This window comes from Benincasa hispida, chromosome 5 (assembly GCF_027475165.1).
Source record: "Benincasa hispida cultivar pf3 chromosome 5, pf3_genome.v1.1, whole genome shotgun sequence".
Taxonomy (NCBI): Eukaryota; Viridiplantae; Streptophyta; class Magnoliopsida; order Cucurbitales; family Cucurbitaceae; genus Benincasa; species Benincasa hispida.
The window spans coordinates 18,163,181-18,184,541 of record NC_143482.1 but is presented as its reverse complement, the minus strand read 5'-3'; the positions used below and the strand labels follow the sequence as shown (position 1 = coordinate 18,184,541).

Below are 21,361 nucleotides of genomic sequence, written 5' to 3'. Positions count from 1 at the left end.
CTCCTAAAGATTTCTTTTCTTTTCTTTTCTTTTTCTCTTTTTTCTTCTTTTGTAAGCTTTTACCCTATTAATAGAAGAATATATACTAGAGATATTTAATTTCACATCTTACTTTTAAATTTCTTTATATAATTTGACCATGCAATAAACAGATAATATATTAAATATGTTCGATAAAATTCTTCACCTAGTATTTTAAAGTTCGTTCACACTTAAAAATATTACTTCATGTTCTCAATTTCAAAGATGATTAGTACATATCAATTACCATTGAATAATATTTACTTTAGAATAACTCACTATTTATATGAGCTTGTATTACTTCTATTTAGAACAATTGATTAATGATCGTATTAATTTAAATTACTTGGTTGCAACATTTTGGTACTATTTTAAAATAATTATAAATTTTTTAGAACAATTGAAAATAGGAACATCTAAATGTCTCTTTCTATTTAGAACAATTGATTAATGATCGTATTAATTTAAATTACTTGGTTGCAACATTTTGGTACTATTTTATTTTATTATTATTATTTTTTTTTTCTTCGACATAAACAAATATTAAAAGTATTGTAATTTTATAATTATCTAAAAGCTGTGTAATAGATCCAAGTTGTATAATGGATTGAGGAGAGTTGAACTATCGACTTTTCGTAGCACATATACATGTCAATTGTGTTATGCTCTCTTTGGCATTAGTAAAGCAGAATTGATTGTTAAGTTCATTCCTCTTAAAAATATATAAGCATGTACTTTGTATATGTATAAGAAATAGTTTCTAATTGAACTTTTTTCTTATTATATCATAAAACAAAAATTTATTAACTACTAAATTTTCACACGAGATTTTTGGAGAAACATGTTTCATGGAGTTGAACTTGTGCTAATGTAGATTTGTTACGGATGTGGTTTGATCTCTACTACTTGATCCTCCGATTCTTTCTTAGTTGAATGTATACGCTTGATTTGAGAAAGTGGGGCGCATAATGTTCTTGAAGTCTTTGAAGAATCTTTTTTATTTTCAGGAGACTTATGTTTTCAAAGAATGTGTAGCTTCAGGAGTTTGAGACCCTTCTAATTGTTAGATGAAATCTCTTTGGGCTCTCTGGAGTGCAGAATTTTCTGTCCACTCACTATGTATAGTTTATAGGTGGGTGTTATGGGCTTGTTGGTTAGTGCATGGACCTAGTCCTTGGACTTAGCTAATTGGATTTTGGTCTTATTTGATATGGATATTTGTAATACATAGTGGAATAAGAGAAAAAATCTAAAAATATATTACATCTTTAAAATATTTACAAATATAGATAGTTGACTAGTCAATCTTTGATTTTTTTTTTTTTTAATTTTCAATTTCACCCTCCCTTGTCTTATCTTGTTGTACACTTTTTCTTAGTCTTTTTATTTTCTTTATCTTCTTCGATTTTTGCTTCTTCCCTCCCTTTTTTCATTTTTCCATTTTATTTTCTTTCCCAATTTTTGCTTCTTTAACTTTTTTTTTTTATTTTCTTCTTTCCTTTATTCGATTTTTGCTTCTTTCCTTTATTTTTTATTTTCTTTCATTTTCTTCTTTTTCCCTTTCTTTTTCTTCCTTTAGTTTTTATTTTCTTTCATTTCTTTCTTTTTTCCTATCTTTTTTTCTTCGATTTTTGCTTATTCCTTTTTTTATTTTTATTTTCTTCCCTTTCTCCAATTTTTGCTTATTCCCTTTTTCTTATTATTTTCTTTTCTTTTCTTTTCTTTTTCCGATTTTTTGCTTCTTCCCTTTCTTTTTCTTTTTTTAGTTTTTGCTTCCTTTTTTCTATTTAATTTTCTTTCCTTTTTTCAGTTTCTACTTCTTCTCTTTCTCTTATTTTTAAAAATTTTCTTTCCTTTATTTGAATTTTTTCTTCTTCGCCTTTTTTTCACAAGAATTATGAGGCTGAGTTCCGTACGCAGGACTTGAAAGTACTCAATTCATAAGTGACTTAACACCAACAAGCCAATCATCAAGTTTGATTATTATAACAAATAATAAATATAAATAGCAAATGAAAGTCTATCAATGATAGCCACTAATATTTTCTATCATTGATAGCTTAATCTTTGATTATATTTTCGACTTATAGAAATCTATCATTGATAGCCAACTTAGTAAATTTAATTAATAAAGTTGAATCTCGAACTATAATGTAAGTGGAATGCCTAGAAGTTATTACTAATAGTATGTTTATCAGTGGTAGAAGCTATCAACGGAAAGAAAAGAGACTTATAAATGTTTAGAAAGGACAAGAAAGGGGTAAAAAGGTGTTTAGTGGCTATGATTGATAGAAGCTACTACTGATAGCATGTTACCAGTGATAGAAGCTAATACTAATAGCATGTTATCGATGATAGAAGCTACCTGAGAGCACATTATCGGTGATAGAAGCTACCACTGATAACACGTTATCGATGATAGAAAACTATCACTGATAGCATGATATCAGTGAGATCATTGATAGCATCATATTAGTGATGTTATCAGTGAAAGAAGCTATCATTGATAACCACAATATGAGTGATGTTAGTGATATCGGTAATAAAACTTAGGTGATATCTATATATTGAGTTTCTTTCAAAGGTGATAACCAGTTATAGAAGTCTATCATTGATAGCCTTCAGTGTTAATATTTCAAGGTTGATTCTAATTGATAAAAGTCTATCAGTGATAACAACTGATAGCTGCTATCAATGATAGTCATGATAAAAGATTATTAGTGATAACTACTATGGTAATCAAAGTTGTTGGTCTTCTTTCAAAGTTGATCATTATTTATAAATCTATCATTGATAGCTACTGATAGCCTTAAGTAGTAATATTTCAACGTTAATTCCAATTGATGAAAATGAATCAATGATAGCTACTAATAATTGATAGAAAATTAAAAGCTAATATTTCAAATTTGTATTAATTTTTCTAAAATTAAAATCTATCGCTGATAGCAACTATCATCAATAGAAATTGATAGAAGATATCAGCGATAGCAGCTGATAGTAGCTATTAGTGGTTATCATTGATAGCTGCTATCAGTGATAGCTTTTAATTTGAGAAAACCGGGAAGAAGAGAACAAAATGGTGGCTAGGAATGGGTTTTTTAGTCTTTTACCATTTTTCGATTTATATATGCAATTATTTTATCCTTGTACTACATATTATATTATTTTGGACTTGAATTCTAATTATGCAAGTAGCCCATTTGATATTTTGTCAAATTAAGCCTATTTTTTTCCTCAATTAGACCTTAGCTCAAATAATAATATCAAATTGGAAAAAAATATTTTATTCAATCCAACAATTATGATGAAAACATGTGGCGTCATCAGAATTTGTCAATTTATGTCTTCAAATTATGTCCTTGATTTAAACATTTTAATAGATTCGATTTCAGTGCTATACTAGCTTTGATCTCAATGTTCCATTGACTTTGAACTTGGTGTTTCGTTGGTTTGATCTTAGTCTGCGACCTGAGGATTCCGTCGGCTTCAGTTCAGTCCTTGAGTTAAGCGTTCTGTTGCTTCGATCTCAGTGTTCTACCAGCTTTGATCATGGGGTTCTATTGGCTTGATCTTAATGCGCGACTAAATATTCCATCAATTTTGACCTCGGTCCTTGACTTGAGCATTCTGCTGGCTTTGATCTCAGTGTTTCATCTACTTTGATCTCAGTGTTTCTTCGACTTCGATCTTGTTGTTCTACTAGCTGTGATCTCGTAAATGTGGCAAAGCAAATCAGATTGGACTTGATCTCTCAAATAAGGCAGAGCTAGGCAGAGTAACGCGGAGCCATGTAGATCGGACTCGATCGCATAGATGAAGTAAAGCAATACAGACCGGACTTTTGTTAACTACTTTCAACCAATATTTTTTAAAACAAAGCCAATTTTTTTAAACTACTTTTTTAGAAACTTGTGCTTAGTTTTGGTATTTGACTAAGAATTCAACTATTTTACTTAAATAAAGATAAAAACCTATGGTAAGAGATTAAGAGGATATATGCTTACTTTTTAAAGAAAAAAATCTAAATAGTTACTAAATATGACCTAAACAATCATTTTGAGTCGAATAAGATCACGTTTACCAAATTATAATGAAGATTGGGGTAATTGGAATGAGATTTTATTGATAGATGAATCGTAATAGACCTGAATCGCAAACATAATTTGATTGTTTTACGTCACATTCAGTTATAATTATGAATTTATCACATTTTACTGATACCAATATCATTGCCATTACTGTTTGGCCTTAACGGTAACGGTAAGGATAAAGGTAACAACAAATGTGACAGATTCACATTTTTTATTAACAATATTTGTAACGGTAACAATAATGGTAATGGTACAGATAGTGGATCCCACGTAATTTTCAATCACAATTGGATTGCGCACCCTTCATTCATCAATTAGATTACAGGATTTGATTACAAATTTCAAGGAAGGCGTCAGAACTCATTACGATCACGGAAAGCAGGTAAATAACAACAAAAGTAATTAGTTGGGGCTTGTTTTTTGCATTACCATTGATGAATTACTTTTCACATAGGGTAAACATGGCCTATATATAAAGCGAAAATCTTATAAATAGAAAAATCCCAAAAATATTTACACTTTATGGCAAAAAAATTCTAAAAGTGTCTTGTACATTTGGAACTTTTAATAATAAATTAAATCAATTCATGTATACGTGATCAATCAATCAAATCATCAACCAATAAAAATGCTAGGTTAAAATACTATTTTGGTTCTTACACTTTCATATTTGTTTTTATTTTAGTCCATGTATTTTAAAAAGTCCAACTACAATTCTTATACTTTTAAAACAGCTCAAAAATAGTCCAGTCGTTAAATTGAGATCAGTTTAACATTAAAATGAGATTATGTGTCATAAATAGTAAATATTGTAGTAAAGATGGTTTTGAAATAGTATTTCCTGTACTTAATTGTAGGTTAGATATAGTTGTACATCTATTATATTTGGTGTGTTCCAAACATACAGTGGGTTATAATAACTCACTCCACCAACTTCTTGTTGGTACCCTAAACAACCCCTCAATATTTTCTCTCATCAATGTTTATTCTCTTCATTTCACTTATTCTTTTAACTCTCTTCATTTCACTTATTCTTTTAACTCTCTCTCTCCTCCCACTTTTCGTATGGTTTCTCCCCTTGTCTTCTTCTCTCTTTTTCTATTAGTAATATATAATTAAATTTATCTTTTGAGTACTCTGACAATGGCGGTTACTCATAAATACACATTAAAACACAAACATTTTGACCATTCAAGAAACAAAATTCATTAAAATAATAAAGACATTTTTTCAAAATAAACTAGAAAATAATAAATAATAAGTAAAACATTTGTTTGGGCCCTTAAAAATATTTACAAACAAAACATTCAAAATAGTAAAATATTCTGCCTGATAATAAAAAAACCTAATTTCAAAACATTCAAATAACTTTATCAAAACATAAACTCAGCGGAAGCGATTTTCAAGTCCCATATGGCTCGTTCATGAGTCCCTCTCGTCACTCACCGGTCTATTCCCATCCTTACCTGAAAAACATAAAATAGGAAAGATTGAGTATAAAAATATTCAGTAAGTGAACTCTGTACTGGGGCCATTTGAATGACCTATTAAACTCGACCTAACATTGGCATAGTGTACATAACATAGCAAAACATAGCATAGTATGACATGGCATGACATAGATAATGCTCCCATAGGAACATCAAATCCGTCGTAAATGTGAACCCAAAGGAACAAAAATCATAGCAATAGTAACGATCCCATAGAGACACCGAAATAGTCATAAGTTGTCAACTCGAAGGCTCACAAATCAGACATAAATGTGAACCAGAAGGAACACAAATCATAGCAATAGTGTGTTCGGAATGGCCTAAACTCGCAATTCGTAAATGTTGTTAACATATTCTATTTATCAATAAAAATGTTGTTGAGTTTTTATTCAATAAATTACTATTGATATTGCATCCTTCTATGAAAATCCACGAATCCATGGCTATAACATGAATACATTAACTATTATGTGGTGACATCAAACTAGATCAAATTTTAGTATGTAGTCAAAATGGTGTATAAGTATACGGATGAAATCGAGTACCTCATCCTGGTGACACTATTGGATGCGGCCATTTTGTATATTGATACAAATGATGTGATCCAAAACTCGTTGATGTAGAGATATGTGAGTGGGGGCATCCTATGCAATAAGTTTGCATAACACTAGATCTCGAAATAGTCACTTTTCTTTATAGCAACCATTTACTGTTAAAACTGACTATCTCAAACTCGATGACCTAGGGTAACTCGATCTTAATCTTGAGTTAACTATGAACTTCTGTTTATTCGGGATTATCTTTTGATCTGCATAGGTGAGAGTAGTCCAACAGTGCTGCTCAATAAGCCTCCCATTTTAGGGATAAGACCAGATAGATAGTTGGGGACATAGCTCTGCAATATGAAATCCCCTTCTACCTATTTTAGGGTTAGCAGATGGATTGTTCTCTTAAGCGCTAATGTCTTAGCTTGAACAACGGGGCCCCACCCTTTCATGATAAAGTGGGTTATGATTTATAAGTTGGACTATAAAACAATTGTTCAATGGAGGATCAGTGTGAGCTTAAGGAGCAAGATGTATTTACAGGGGTAAAACGGTAATCTTTGATCCAGCTGTAAATACGAACAACTGTGAAGGATTGACTTATCGATTATAGTTAAAATGGACAGAAATATATCTACAGTGAGAAGGGTGCAAGTGTCGAGCTATAGTGGAATGTTTTGGTAGTTAACAAATAGTGATTAATTCGGTTTAAAGAGTTTAACCAATTAATTACAAGTCGTTGTAGCTCATGATCTGTAGGTTCATAAGGTCCCTCTGCTAGCTCGTAATTTGGATTAGTAAATTGAGTAATCTTGATAAGATTTGAAATTAAGGTTTAGAATTTGAAATGTTCAAATTCAATTATAGTTTCTATTTATTATATTCGATATAATTAAAAAGTTTAATTTTATCAAAATTAAACGAAATTGGAGAAACAATATATTTAAATATGATTTAAATACTAATTGTATTAAATTAATTTCATTTTGATCGAATTGGTTTTTTATTAATTTAATAAATTAATTATTTTTAATTAAAATATTTAATTATTTAGTTTTATTTAAAACTTAATTAATTGAATTAATTTTATAAAACTAATAAATAAAATTAAATAAGTTTAATTTAAAAAAATGATTCTCGAAATCATTTTTGGAAAACATTTTGAAAATTGTTTTTCAAAGTGGAGATTTCCAAAATGTTGGAAATCTCCACTAAGTATTCAACTTCCTTATTCACTTCTACATTTTCTCCATGAAGTAGGAGCTGCCCTTATTGCAAGCCATGAATTTGCATGGTGAAAGTTCTATAAATTGGAGTGCTCAGCTAAATTATCATTTATGCTTACAAGAACTTCAAAAGAAACCCTGTAGAAATCACCAAACCCTCTTCATATCTTATATACTTCCAGCTCAATTTAGTGTTTTACCACACAATCTTGTCAAGAGAATAGTAAAGAATACCTTGATGGTTGTCTACTTGAAGGTTGAAGCTCTTTCACGTGGAACTCTGCTAGATTTAAAGAGGATACTTTAAAGGTATTGTGTTCAACAAACCTCTTCTGTAAAAGTTACTTCGAAGCATATTTTAAACTCAAATTAAGTATGATTAGAGTACTTATTGATTCTGTTTTTCCTCCGTTGCACATTAATATACTCTAACAATTGGTATTAGAGCATGATTTAAGCACTCAATTGTTGTTAATTTGAGTTTGGTGGGTGTTCTTCATGAACTATATGAAAATGGTGAACTAATATGTTTTTTAAGTGTTTTGGCATATGAATCTTTTCAAGTATGTTGTAACGCTTATAATTAGCTCTCGTTTGATGGGCCTTAATATGTGTTTAAGAGACTATAATTCGTTTGAATTTATTAGAGTTACAATTAGGATGTAATTGAAGAAAGAAGTGAAGAAGGTTGAAGCAGTAGGAACTGGAAATTCAAATTTCTGCCAAATACTTGATGCTTGATGGGATACTCAATGGCATTCTCGATGATATTTCATGAAATACTTGATGCTTGATGTCATACTTGATGGTAATCATTGCATTTACTCGATGATATTTCATCAAATACTCGATACTCGATGTTAGATGCCTTACTCGATGGTCGATGGTGTCTACTCGATGGTATTTTTGTGAAATGTTGATGTTCGATGATGCTCGATGTCATACTCAATGCATACTAGCATACTCGATGCTGGTTGCTTGCTAATACTCGATGAATTTTGCCCAGTTCAAGGCGGTTCAAGCGGTCCATAAGTTTTTTAAGCCGGTTTTGCTAATTTATATAATAGTTGGGATTTTATTTGCTTTAAAATGTCAAAACCAAAAACCATATCAATTTTATGTTCAATTATTTATGCATTTGATGTATGTTATAATTAGATATTTTTGTATATGCATAAAATATGCCATGTAGAATTAAAAATCCCACCATAGGAAGCATGTTACATGCATTGAAGTATGTTATAAAATTGTTATAATGTATAGTATGCATGAATAAGGTTTCAATTGTTTTAATATAAAGGTTATTTTAAAAGTTGAATGCCTTTGATGTATGTTATGGATGTTTAGGATATCTAAATTTTGTAAATTGTTATAAAATTGATTTAGTCATTAAAATCCATAACAAAGATTAAAAAAAAACATGCTCACTTAGGTTAACAACTTGTTTTAATAGTTAAAATAAGTCGTTATCTTATAAAATTTGGTCATAAACTCAATTGGTTCACGATCCTATCTAAGATTGGGGGTACTTAAGTTGACGATTTACGTAACACCTCCTACCTAGGGATTATGACTGAAATAACGAGAATTGATTACTGGTTTTATAAGCACGCATGAGCGGTATGAGGTATAAAGTTAATTTTAACCTAGACATCATAGGTTAAATCCAAATATAAACGTTATATTTGGAAAATAAACACATAAACTTAGGCTGTTTAAAATTAGCCATAACAAACCTAAGTTAAAGAATACCCAAACTATTTAGAAAACTTCAATGGGAGATTAACAATATATATGATATATCATTTTTAGCATGATATACCCTAAACCCTAAAAACCTCCTACTGGGAGATTAACATGTACACACCAGTCAAAGAGGCTTAAACATAAAGTCATAGTCCATGGCTTTTCAACATGCACATAACGAAGCTTAAAATTACTTGGTTTAGCACTCATTCTAATCAATCTTTAGCATGCTTTTATGGTACCATCTAGTTAACACTTTTATTTAACTTGGGTGTTCAACTCAAAGACATTCCAGTAGAAAATCACTTACCTTGAACTTGAGCTAGATAAAACTCGACAAATAATCAACCTCCCTTATCTAACTAATTGTCTTTAGAATGAAGTTGTCTTCTAGGATTTTTCTCTCTGATTGACCTCCCTTCGGAATGAGGTGAATGGTTCAGAATGAAGTGGATGGTTGTATTTGTAGATGGAAAAAAATAATCCTAATCCTAAATTATTTGAGATTCCATAGCTTGAAGTGGTAAATTTTCTTTTTGAATAATACATTTTCTCTAATTAGGAAATCCATATTTTAATTAATTAAAAAATCCATAATCTAAATAATTTGGGAATCCATGTTCTAATTGAATTAGAAATTTCACATTCTAACTAAATTAGAAATTCCATAATCTAATCAATTTAAATTAAATCCAAATTTCTCTTATCAACTCAATTTAAATTAATTATCTTCCCTATTTTGGATCCATACTCCAAAATTAAAAAGGATAAATTTTAAAACCGTAATTTTCTCTTTTCCTTCTTAAATTTCAAATTCCAAATCTCTTATCTTTTCCAAAGCTTTTCCTTTTCTTATTTTCAAATCTTTATCCAAAATAATCCAAAAACTTCAAATCTCTTATCGAATTAATCTCAAACCATTAATTTCTCTAATCAACTTAATTTTGGCTCCAAAACCAAATTAAACGAAACATACAATCCAATAATTGAAATAAATTACATCATTTCAAATATTTAATCAATTTAAAATCACACTTTTTTCCAAGTAAATTAATCCAATTTTCCCTTAAATTAAATTAAAATTTCAATTATTTACAAATATCTTTTAAATTAATTATTATCTTGTCTTAGCCAAAATTTATTAAAATAATGCTCAAATATTTGAAGATAATTTAATAAAAATTACCTGAAAAATTTGGGATGTTATAATCTTCCCTCCTTAAGAAACTTTTGTCCTCGAAAATTTTAATTCAAAACAAATCTTTGCATACTAAATCCTTACCTTGACCTTTCATCCCCAACTATCTTCATCAATCATGATAGAGAAGCTCCTCCATTTTCATGGCCCATGCATATTTCCTTTTCATACAAGTAGTGCTTCTAAAATCACAAAACTAAACAGCCATCTCCTTCTTCAACTTAGGGCTGATTAGTTCCACACATCCCCTAATCACCTAGGCTCATTTTCATACGACCTCCATGTGGTCATCAAACCCAACCAACTCACCCGTGCCCAAGACAAAGCCAAATGCTTGTGTACCCGAGTCTATCACCTACACCTAACATTCCTTTTACTAACAAGCAAAATATACTTCTACCATTAAACATTGCTTTAAACTTCAAATAGTTATCCTTCCTCTAGGCATAAGTAATTAAATTTGGGAATTTTCATTGCAACAAAACATGAACAAAACCCAAGTACCTTAAGAACGATGATTCAATCAAACAACTTATTTTCTACCATTTAAAGCCAACTGTAATTTCAACAATCTTGGTCTTCCTTGACCAATTCATCATATCTAGGTCTTGTAAAGAGTTCCTCATACTATTGCCTTATGCTCCAACTAGTCATTCTTCTTTCTTTTAGGCACGTTACATGAAGAACCAAAATACTATATCATACTCAGTCCACCAACTTCGACACCATGAAAGTGTTCATGACCTATTAATCCTTTCGAAATTTCTGTTGAAACATTTTGATTCTAGTATCTAGTAATCCTTACTAGAACTAAAGTCTCTTTTTCACCTCTTTCTTATATTATAAAGAAACTTTAATCTTGTACCTAAGAACGTGTGCCTTGAAAGTTTCTTGTAGCGCCACCAGTTTTATTCTCTTAATGGAAAACTTAATTTATTCCTCAGTGAATTTCCAATTCGCCTACCTTATTCTATGCCTTAAAAAAATACAACATTTTCTTTCTTTCCATGATACCAAAACAAAATAGTCATCTCCTAATAACTTTTTTTTCAGGTCGTTAAACCAACAATAACAATCAATTAATACATAAAGCTTAAACATGAATGCTTTAAAACACAGTTTTTCATAAAACATTTATTGATAGAACATAACCGGCGAGGACGAAGGATCCGTGAATGGGCCATAAGGGACATGCATCCTGGACTTACATCATAAGTCAATCCACTGAACCTAAAACTTAGGCTCTAATACCAACTGTAATGACCTGATCTTTTGAGTACTCTGACAATGGTTGTTTTTCATAAATACACGTTAAAACCCAAACATTTTGACCATTCAGAAAAATAAAATTCATTAAAACAATAAGGACAGTTTTCCAAAATAAACTTGAAAATTAATAAATAACAAATAAGTAAACCTTTGTTTTGGGGCCCCTAAAAATATTTACAAAAAAAAACCCTTCAAAATAATAAAATATTTTGTCTGACATTAAAACCTAATTACAAAACATTCAAAGAACTTTAAAAAAATATAAACTCAGCGGAAGCGATTTTCAAGTCCCATATGGCTCGATCATGGGTCCCTCTCGTCATTCGCCGGTCTTTTCCCATCCTTACCTGAAAAACATAAAATATGAAAGATTGAGTATAAAAATACTCACTAAGTGACCTATGTACTAGGGCCATTTGGTTGACCTATTAAACTCGACCTAACATGGCATAACGTACATAACATAACAAATTATAGCATAGTATGGCATGGGATGGCATAGGTAATGCTCCCATAAGAACATCAAAGTCATCGTAAATGTGAAGCAGAAGGAACACAAATCATAGCAATTGTGGCGATCCCATAGGGACACCAAATCTATTTGGGTTGATGCTTTAAATCTCATAAAGTCCTATAGTTTGTAAATATTTTGAACAAACTCATTGTTTATTTAATAAAATATATGATATTTTATTCCATATTTTAGTTGCATTGACCACAAACCAATAAACTAACATTCAAGGTTATCTTGTAGCTTAAACATGTATGTAGAGACATACGAGTAGATCATGTTTAAGTGATAACCTAAATGGTCTGTAGTAAATGGATAAGGCTGGGTACCTTATCTTAGTGACACTACAAGTATGGCCCGCTTTGTAGGTGTTACAATTGTTTTAAAGTTCTACAAATGATTTGATCCTTATCATTCATGTATAGACATGTAAGTTGGGATATTCTATACAAAGAAGTTTGTATAAGACCAGACCACGAAATTTTTAGTCTCATTATATAACGTCGTTCATAATAGAGACTTACATTTCATCAAGATGACCATAGGTAATATGACCTGGATCCTGAGTGAGTTTTTGCCTATGAGGGCGGTTCTTTAATTTGTATGGGTGAGAGTGGCCAGATTGCTGACTCAATAAGCCTTCCATTTTGGGGATTCGTCTGATTGGGGTGTTATAGTATATTAACGTGCAGCGGAAGAAAAACAGAATCAATAAGCACTCTAATCATACTTAATTTGAGTTTAAACATGCTTCAAAGTAACATTTACAGAAGAAGGTTTGCTTAATACAATACCTTTGAAGTATCATCTTCAAGTCCAGCTAAGATCCACGTGAAATAGCTGCAATCTTCAAGTAGACAACCACCAAGATCTTCTATACTATTCTCTTGCAAGGATTGTGTGGTGGAAATACTAAATTGAGCTAGAAGTATATAAGATATGAAGATGGTTTGATAATTTCTGCAGAGATTCTATTGATGTTCTTAGTAAGCATGAATCATAATTCATTTCAGCACTTCAATTTAAAGAGTTCTCACCATACAAATATATGGTTTGCATGAAGGGCAGCACCTACTTGATACAAATAATGGACAAATGAGTAAGGAGATTGCATACTGGAGATTTCCAACACTTTTGAAATCTCCACTTTGAAAACCATTTCAAAAGGATTTTCCTAAAATTATTTTCAAAAACAAATTTTATAAATTAAACTTATTTAATTTTATTTATTAGTTTTATAAAATTAATTCAATTAATTAATTTTAAATAAAAACTAAATGATTAAACTTTTTAATTAGAATTAATTTAATATCTAATATTTCATCAACATGAAATTAATTTAATATAATTAATATTTAAATCATATTTAAACATTAATCATATCTCCAATTTCGTTTAATTTCGATAAAATTAAACTTTTAATTGTATCGAATACAATAAATAGAAACCCAAATTGAATTTGAACATTTTAAATTCTAAACCCTAATTTCAGATCTTATCAAGATTACTCAATTAACTAATCCAAATTACAAGCTAGTAGAGGGACCTTATGGACCTACAGATCATGAGCTCTAACGACTTGTAATTAATTGGTTTAAACTCTTTAAACCGAATTAATTACTATTTGTTAACTACCAAGACATTCCACTATAGCTCTATAGTTGCACTCTTCTCACTATAGATATATTTCTATCAATTTAACCATAATCGGTAAGTCAATCCTTCACAGGTCGTTCATATTTACAACTGGGTCAAAGATTATCGTTTTACCCCTGTAAATACATCTTGCTCCTTAAGCTCCCACTGATTCTCCATTGAACAATTGATTTATAGTCCAACTTATAAATCATGCCCTCTCTTCCAAGAAAGGGCGGGGCCCCATTGTTCAAGACAAGGCATCAATGTTTAGGAGAACAACCCATCTGCTAACCCTAAATCAGGTAGGAGTGAATTCCATAGTGCAAGGCTATGTCCTCAACTATCTATTCAGTCTTATCCCCAAAATGGGAGGCTTATTGAGCAGTGTTGTTGGACTCCTCTCACCTATGCAGATCGAAGGATAATTCCGAATAAACACGAGTTCATAGTTGAATCAAGATTAAGATCAAGTTACCCTAGGTCATTCAATTTGAGATAGTCAGTTTTAATAATAAATGGTTGTTATAAAGAAAAGTGACTATTTCGAGGTCTAGTCTTATGCAAACTCATTGCATAGGATGCCCCCTACATGAATGAGTTTTGGATCACATCATTTGTATCAATATACAAAATGGACTGCATCCAATAGTGTACTAGGATGAGCTACCCAATCTCACTCGTATACTTATAGACCATTTAGGCTACATACTAAAACTTGATCCATTTTTATGTCACCACATAAAGACAAATTATTCATGCTATAAGCCATGGATTCATTTATTGGATTTTCATAGAAGGATGCAATATCAATAGTAATTTATTGAATAAAAACTCAACAACATTTTTATTGAAAAATAAAATATGTTAACAACATTTATGAACTGCGAGTTTACGCCATTCCCAATATGGGGAGTTGGGAGCACAGCTATGTTGGGGTTGATTCCCTAAATCTCATAGGGTTCTGTAGTTTGTAAACACTTATATAAACAAACGCTTGTGTTATAATAATATGAGATATTTTCTTCACTATTGTCTATGAAATATGAGATATTTTATCTACATTTACCACAAACCAATAAACTAAGATCCCTGGCTGTTGTTGTAACTTAAGCATGTATGTAGAGAAATACAAGTGGATCATGACTTAAGTGGTAACCTAAATTGATGTGAATTCAACCATTGAACCATTGCATGTACATAAAGGACCAATTACAAGAAGCAAGGCAAAGTAGATTCAAGAGGCATTCACATTACATCTTCAAAAACTATCAAATTCACAAGAACTAACAAATAATTTTGAGACCAAAGTTTTATATAATGTTAGTTTAATGAGTCAAGAAGAGAATGGCATGAAGATGGCACGGGAAAAGTCCTATAGTTCGGAAGATGACATGGTGGTAAAAAACAGTGTGCAGGTGCTTATCCAACAAGCATCGCAGGTGCTTATCATTTGGTATCAGAGCACTTGTTCATCGTTCTTGGCCGACTTTAGAGGTGTTATTTTTACTTTATTTCAATTTTTTTTTCTCCATAGCAATTACTTACATCTTGTAACAAGACATACTACAACTTGTCTTGAAAACTTCTTCAAATTCAGCTCTTAGATCATAAAGAAAAAAAAAAAGTCAGCAAGGAAAAAAAAAGTCAGCAAAAAAAAAAAAGAAAAAAAAATAGCAAAAAAAAGAAGAAGAAAATAAATCAAAGATCCAAATCACATGAAAGTTTCTTGTCATTCATTTGAAAAAAAAAATCCATATTTGTTTTATTTTTAGCCTAAGTTTAGTTACTCTAGTCTTAGTTTGTGAGAGTTGATCATTTGGAATTGGTTTTTATCAAACTTTTAGTCAGATTGCACTAAAAATATAAGCCAACCCTTACATCTTTGACCTAGTACCAAAAGCCTACCCATGAGTGATAAACACGAGTGTTCTTGAGTGAAATAGGTGAGAAGTGTGGTGAGGTCCTTTTATTACTAACTTTAAAATGTCACAGGGTGAAGGAGTACCACAAGTACAAGATATTAATATAGCTATTCTTCAAGTCATTCAAGGCATGATGGAAATGATGAAGGAAGATAGGAAAGAAAGGAGGGCACAACAATAAAGGGTCTTACAAGAAGATGAGGGAGTAATTGACTTAGTTGAACAAGAAAGACAAATTGGAGGAAGAGGAAACATCAGAGGAAGAGGAAGAAATAATATGCACCCCTAGACGAGGAGAAAGAATCCATGAAGATAGTGATAGTGGAATCAAGCTCAAAATTCCACCATTTTGTGGAACGTTGAATGTAGAGGCATACTTGGAATGGGAAAGGAAGATAGGACATGTGTTTAATTGCAACACATTTAGTGAGAATAAGAAGATGAGACTTGCCATTGCCGAATTCATTAACCATGCGGGAAATTGGTATCAACATCTCAAATCCGAGAGAAGGAGGAAAGAGGAGGATCCCATTGAAACTTGGGAAGAACTTAAAGAAGCCATGAGAAAGAGGTATGTTCCAAAATATTATGAAAGAGATTTGAGAACTAAATTGCAAGTTTTGAGGCAGGGAACAAAAAGTGTAGCTGAATATTATCAAGAGATGGAAACTTTGATGGAAAGAGCAAATATTCGAGAAGAAGAAGAAGACACCATGTCTAGATTCCTTTGAGGTTTAAATCGAGAAATTTCTCATATCGTTGATAGATATCCACAACTATACTTGGAAGATATGTATCATTATGCAATCAAAATTGAAGAATAATTGAGAGAAGAAAAGGAACATTCCAAGAGGTATAATTCTAAAGCTAATACCTTTTCAAATTCTAATGTTTGGAACAAGGATGATTTTGTGAATAGGGGTGAAGCAAAAGGGAAGTTCGTGCCTCCTAAAAGAGTGGAAGTCGGGAGCACCTATACTAAAAAGAATGAAGCTTCAAATGAGGAAAGAGAGAAATCTAGTTCCATTCAATGTTGGAAGTGCAAAGGATTTGGGCACATGAGCAAAGATTGTGTCAATAAAAAAGTCATGGTCATAAGAAATGGAATTATTGATTCATAAGATGAATGTGATGAACAAGGTGGCAGCCTTGAGGAAGAATATATAGCCTTTGATGATGAGTGCATTGAAGAAGGTAACTCCATATCCTTAGTTGCAAGAAGAGTACTTAATGAGCAGATTAAGGAGGAAAAAGTTGAAGATGAAAGGGAGAACTTATTTCACACAAGGTGCTTGATTGAAGGAACCCCATGTAGCTTGGTGATTGATAGTGGAAGTTGCACAAATGTAGTAAGTAGTTTTCTTGTAAAAAAGACTCCAACTCACTACTCCTCCACATCCAAAACCATATAAACTTCAATGGTTAACAAACAAAAGAGAATTGAAGGTACACTCCCAAGTTCTTATTTCTTTTACTTTGGGAAGATATAAGGATGAGGTTCTTTGCGATGTAGTACCTATGCATACGGGTGATATGTTATTGGGCCGACCTTGGAAATATGATAGAGAAGTCACATATGATGGTTTGTTGAACAACTACACATTTACTTTGATTGGGAAGAATTTTACTTTGCTTCCATTATCTCCATATGAAGTACAATGCGATCAAGTGAAATTAGAAAAGAAAAGAAAAGAATTTGAGAATCAAGAGAGGAAAGAAGAAAGTAAGTTAAAGGAGATGAGCGAAAAAAAGGAGAAAAGTGAGGGGCAAGAGGTGAATGAAAACCAAGAGAGAAAAAAGAGTGATTTTGAGGAAAAAAAAGAAAGAGTGTGAATTTGATTATGAGAAAGGGGGAAGAGAGGAATATGTTTTCATTCGAAGCACCAAACTTTGTACTTATGTGCAAAGGAATATGTTTAATAACTGAACCTAACTGTAATGATGGTTTGCCTAGTGCTTTTAAATCTCTTTTTCAGGAATTTAATGACATGTTTCCACATGAAGATGCACCTATGGGTCTACCTCCTTTAAGAGGAATTGAGCACAAAATTGACTTCATACCCAGGGAAACGCTTCCAAATATGGTGGCCTATAGGACCAATCCAATCGAAGCCAAGGAAATTCAAAGGCAAGTGGAAGAACTCATGGATAAAGGTTATGTTCGAGAAAGCATGAGTCGTTGTTCGGTTCCAGTAGTGCCCAAGAAAGATGGAACATGGAGGATGTGTGTTGATTTTTGAGCCGTCAACAAAATAACGGTAAAGTATCGACATCCTATTCCTAGATTGGATGACATGCTAGATGAATTACATGGTGCAAACTTGTTTTCAAAAATTGATCTTAAAAGTGGTTACCATCAAATTCGAATGCATGAGGGAGATAAGTGGAAAACGGCTTTCAAAACAAAATTTGGTCTTTATGAGTGGCTTGTTATACCATTTGGTCTTACCAATGCACTAAGTACTTTTATGAGGCTAATGAATCATGTTTTGAGAGAATATATTGGGAAATTTGTTGTTGTATACTTTGATGATATTCTTGTCTACTCTAAAAATTTGAATGAACATATGTTTCATGTCAAGACAATTTTGCTTAAACTTAGAGAAGAAAAGTTTTATGCCAATTTCAAAAAGTGTAGTTTTTTGTCTAGACTAAGTCAATTTCTTAGGATTCATTGTTGGAAAGGATGGTGAAAGTTGATGAAGAAAAGGTCAAGGCTATTCGAGAGTGGCCAACACCCACCAATGCAACCGAGGTGAGATCTTTTCATGGTTTGACTAGTTTTTATAGGAGGTTTATTAAGGATTTCAATAGCATAGCCTCACCATTGAATGAACTTGTTAAAAAGAATGTGAAATTTGAATGGAAAGAAAAGCAAGAAAATGCATTCAATGAATTGAAAGATAAATTGACTAATGCACCTTGTCTTGCTTTACCTAACTTTGACCAATCATATGAAATTGAATGTGATGCAAGTGGGATAGGGATTGGAGCTGTTTTGATGCAAGAAAAGAGGCCAATCATGATCTTTAGTGAGAAGCTAAATGGAGTACAACTTAGCTACCCCACATATGATAAGGAATTACATGCACTTGTAAGGGCTTTGCAAGTTTGGCAACATTACTTGTGGCTAAAAGAGTTTGTCATCCCCATGGATCATGAAAGCTTGAAGCACCTCAAAAGCCAAACAAAGTTGAACAAGAGGCATGCTAAATGGGTAGAGTGCATTGAGACATTTCCATATGTCATTCCTTACAAGAAAGGTAAGGATAATATGGTGGTTGATACATTATCAAGAAGGTATGCATTGTTTTCTTCCCTTAGTGCAAAAATTCTTGGTTTTAAACACATGATTGATTTGTACAAAGTAGAGACATCTGAATTTCATGATGTGTATATTCAATGTTTAGAAGGAAAAAACGTGCATGATTATATTGTGTTTGATGAAATGCTTTTTAGGAAAGGAAAACTTTGTATTCCTAAGTGTTCCACTCGAGAGTTGCTTGTGAAGGAAGCTCATGGGGGAGGATTAATGGGGTATTTTGGGGAGTTTAAAACATATAACATGTTCGCTGAACCTTTTTATTGGTTGAAAATGAGAAGGATGTGAATAAAGTGTGCAAACAATGTTTCAAATGTAAGGAGGCTAAGTCTAAGACACAACCATATGGTCTTTACACACCTTTAGATGTTTCTAGTGAACCTTGGGTTGACATTAGCATGGATTTTGTTTTAGGACTACCAAAGACTAGGAGACATCATGATAGCATTTTGGTGGTAGTAGATAGGTTTAGTAAAATGGCACATTTCATACCATGTAATAAAACAGATGATTCTACTAACATAGCTAATCTTTTCTTTAGGGAAGTGGTTAGATTGCATGGAATTCCTAAGACCATTGTTAGTGATAGAGATGCAAAATTTTTAAGTCATTTTTGGAAAGTTTTGTGGGGTAAATTGGGAACTAAGCTTTTGTTTTCAACAACTTGTCACCCACAAAGCGATGGGCAAACTGAGGTGGTTAATAGAACATTGGGAACTTTGCTTAGGTCATTAATGTCTAAAAGTCTCAAGTCTTGGGAGGATACTCAACCTTTTGTAGAGTTTGCTTACAATAGAGCAATACATAGCACCACTCATTGTTCACCTTTTGAGGTTGTCTATGGCTTTAATCCATTAACTCCGTTAGATTTGTCACCTTTGCCACCTAATATGTTTACTAGTGATGCAGCTGTTTCAAGAGCAGAATACATCAAAAATTTGCATAAAGAAGTCAAAGAAAGGATTGAAAAGAAGAATCAAAAGCTTGTCAATAGCAAGAACCAAGGAAGAAAGAAAATGATTTTTAAACCCGGTGATTGGGTTTGGGTTCATCTAAAAAAGGAAAGGTTTCCAAATCAAAGGATGTCTAAACTTCAACCAAGAGGAGATGGTCCATTTCAAGTGATAGAGCATATCAATGATAATGCCTATAAATTGGATTTTCGAGGTGAGTACAACGTAAGTTCTACTTTCAATATGGCTGATTTGACTTCTTTTTTATGTAAGGAATGAAGACCTTGATTTGAGGACAAATCCTTTTAAAGAAAGGGGGGATGATGTGAATTCAACCACTGAACCATTGCATGTACCTAAAGGACCAATTACAAGAAGGAAGGCAAAGAAGATTCAAGAGGCATTCACACTACATCTTCAAAAACTAGCAAATTCACAAGAACCGACAAATAATTTTGAGACCAAAGTTTTATATAATGTTAGTTCAATGAGTCAAGAAGAGAATGACATGAAGATGGCAAGGGAAAAGTCCTACAGTTTGGAAGATGACACGGTGGTCAAAAAAAGTGTGCAGATTTTATGAAGAAAATGCTGTCAAGTGTGCACTGCATGGGGAAATGTGATGTCAAACCTTGTCAAACGTGCATATCTAATTTTCCGCCTTCTAAAGGAGATATTTAAGGCAATTTCAAGACTTTCTACATTCCTAGTTTTGCATTTTGACTTATAATTTAGTATGCAATTAAGTTTCAAGTTTCTAGGTGTCATTTTCTAGAATTTGCAATTAATTGTATTTGAATTTTCTTTGTCCATACACGACCATTTGGCCCATAAAATGGCTTGTAATGTTCTTCAAAATTGAGATTATCGAAGTAAAAATCTTGTGCTTATTCAACCTCTTTGGTGTTGTCTTTTTCTTTCAAATCTTGCTTTAGGTTTGATATTTAAATCAATTCATTGGATTAGTCTTGATCAAGCTAATTCTGGAGTGAGTTGTCTTAGGATCTAAGAGTGACCATCATAGATTCTAAGTTCAACCTAAGTATCTTTCTTTGTGAGTGTTTGCAAAGATCCTAGAAGGACCTTTAACTTTGCATCCAACAAGCATCGCGAACGCTTATCATAAATGGTTTGTAGTATATGGATAAAGAAGGAAAACCTTATCCTGGTGACCTACGGATACGACCCACTTTATAGATGTTACAAGTGTTGTAAAATGTTACAAATGGTCCGACCTGATCATTCATGTGGAGTCATGCAAGCGGGGGTGTTCTATATAAAGGATTTTGTATAAGACCTGACCACGAAGTGTTTAGCCTCGTTATATAACACCGTTCAGGATAGAGACTATCATTTCACTAGGATGACCATAGATAACATGACCTTAATCCTGAGTGAGTTGGAAACTCCTGCCTATGAGGGCAATCCT

The 21,361-nt window shown here is 32.0% G+C and overlaps 1 pseudogene; it reads left to right on the top strand.

Moving 5' to 3' along the window:
- The window catches only part of LOC120081007 (uncharacterized), a 39,025-nt pseudogene extending 18,510 nt beyond the window's left edge, over positions 1 to 20,515 (top strand).
- The last annotated feature ends 846 nt before the right edge of the window (positions 20,516 to 21,361 follow it).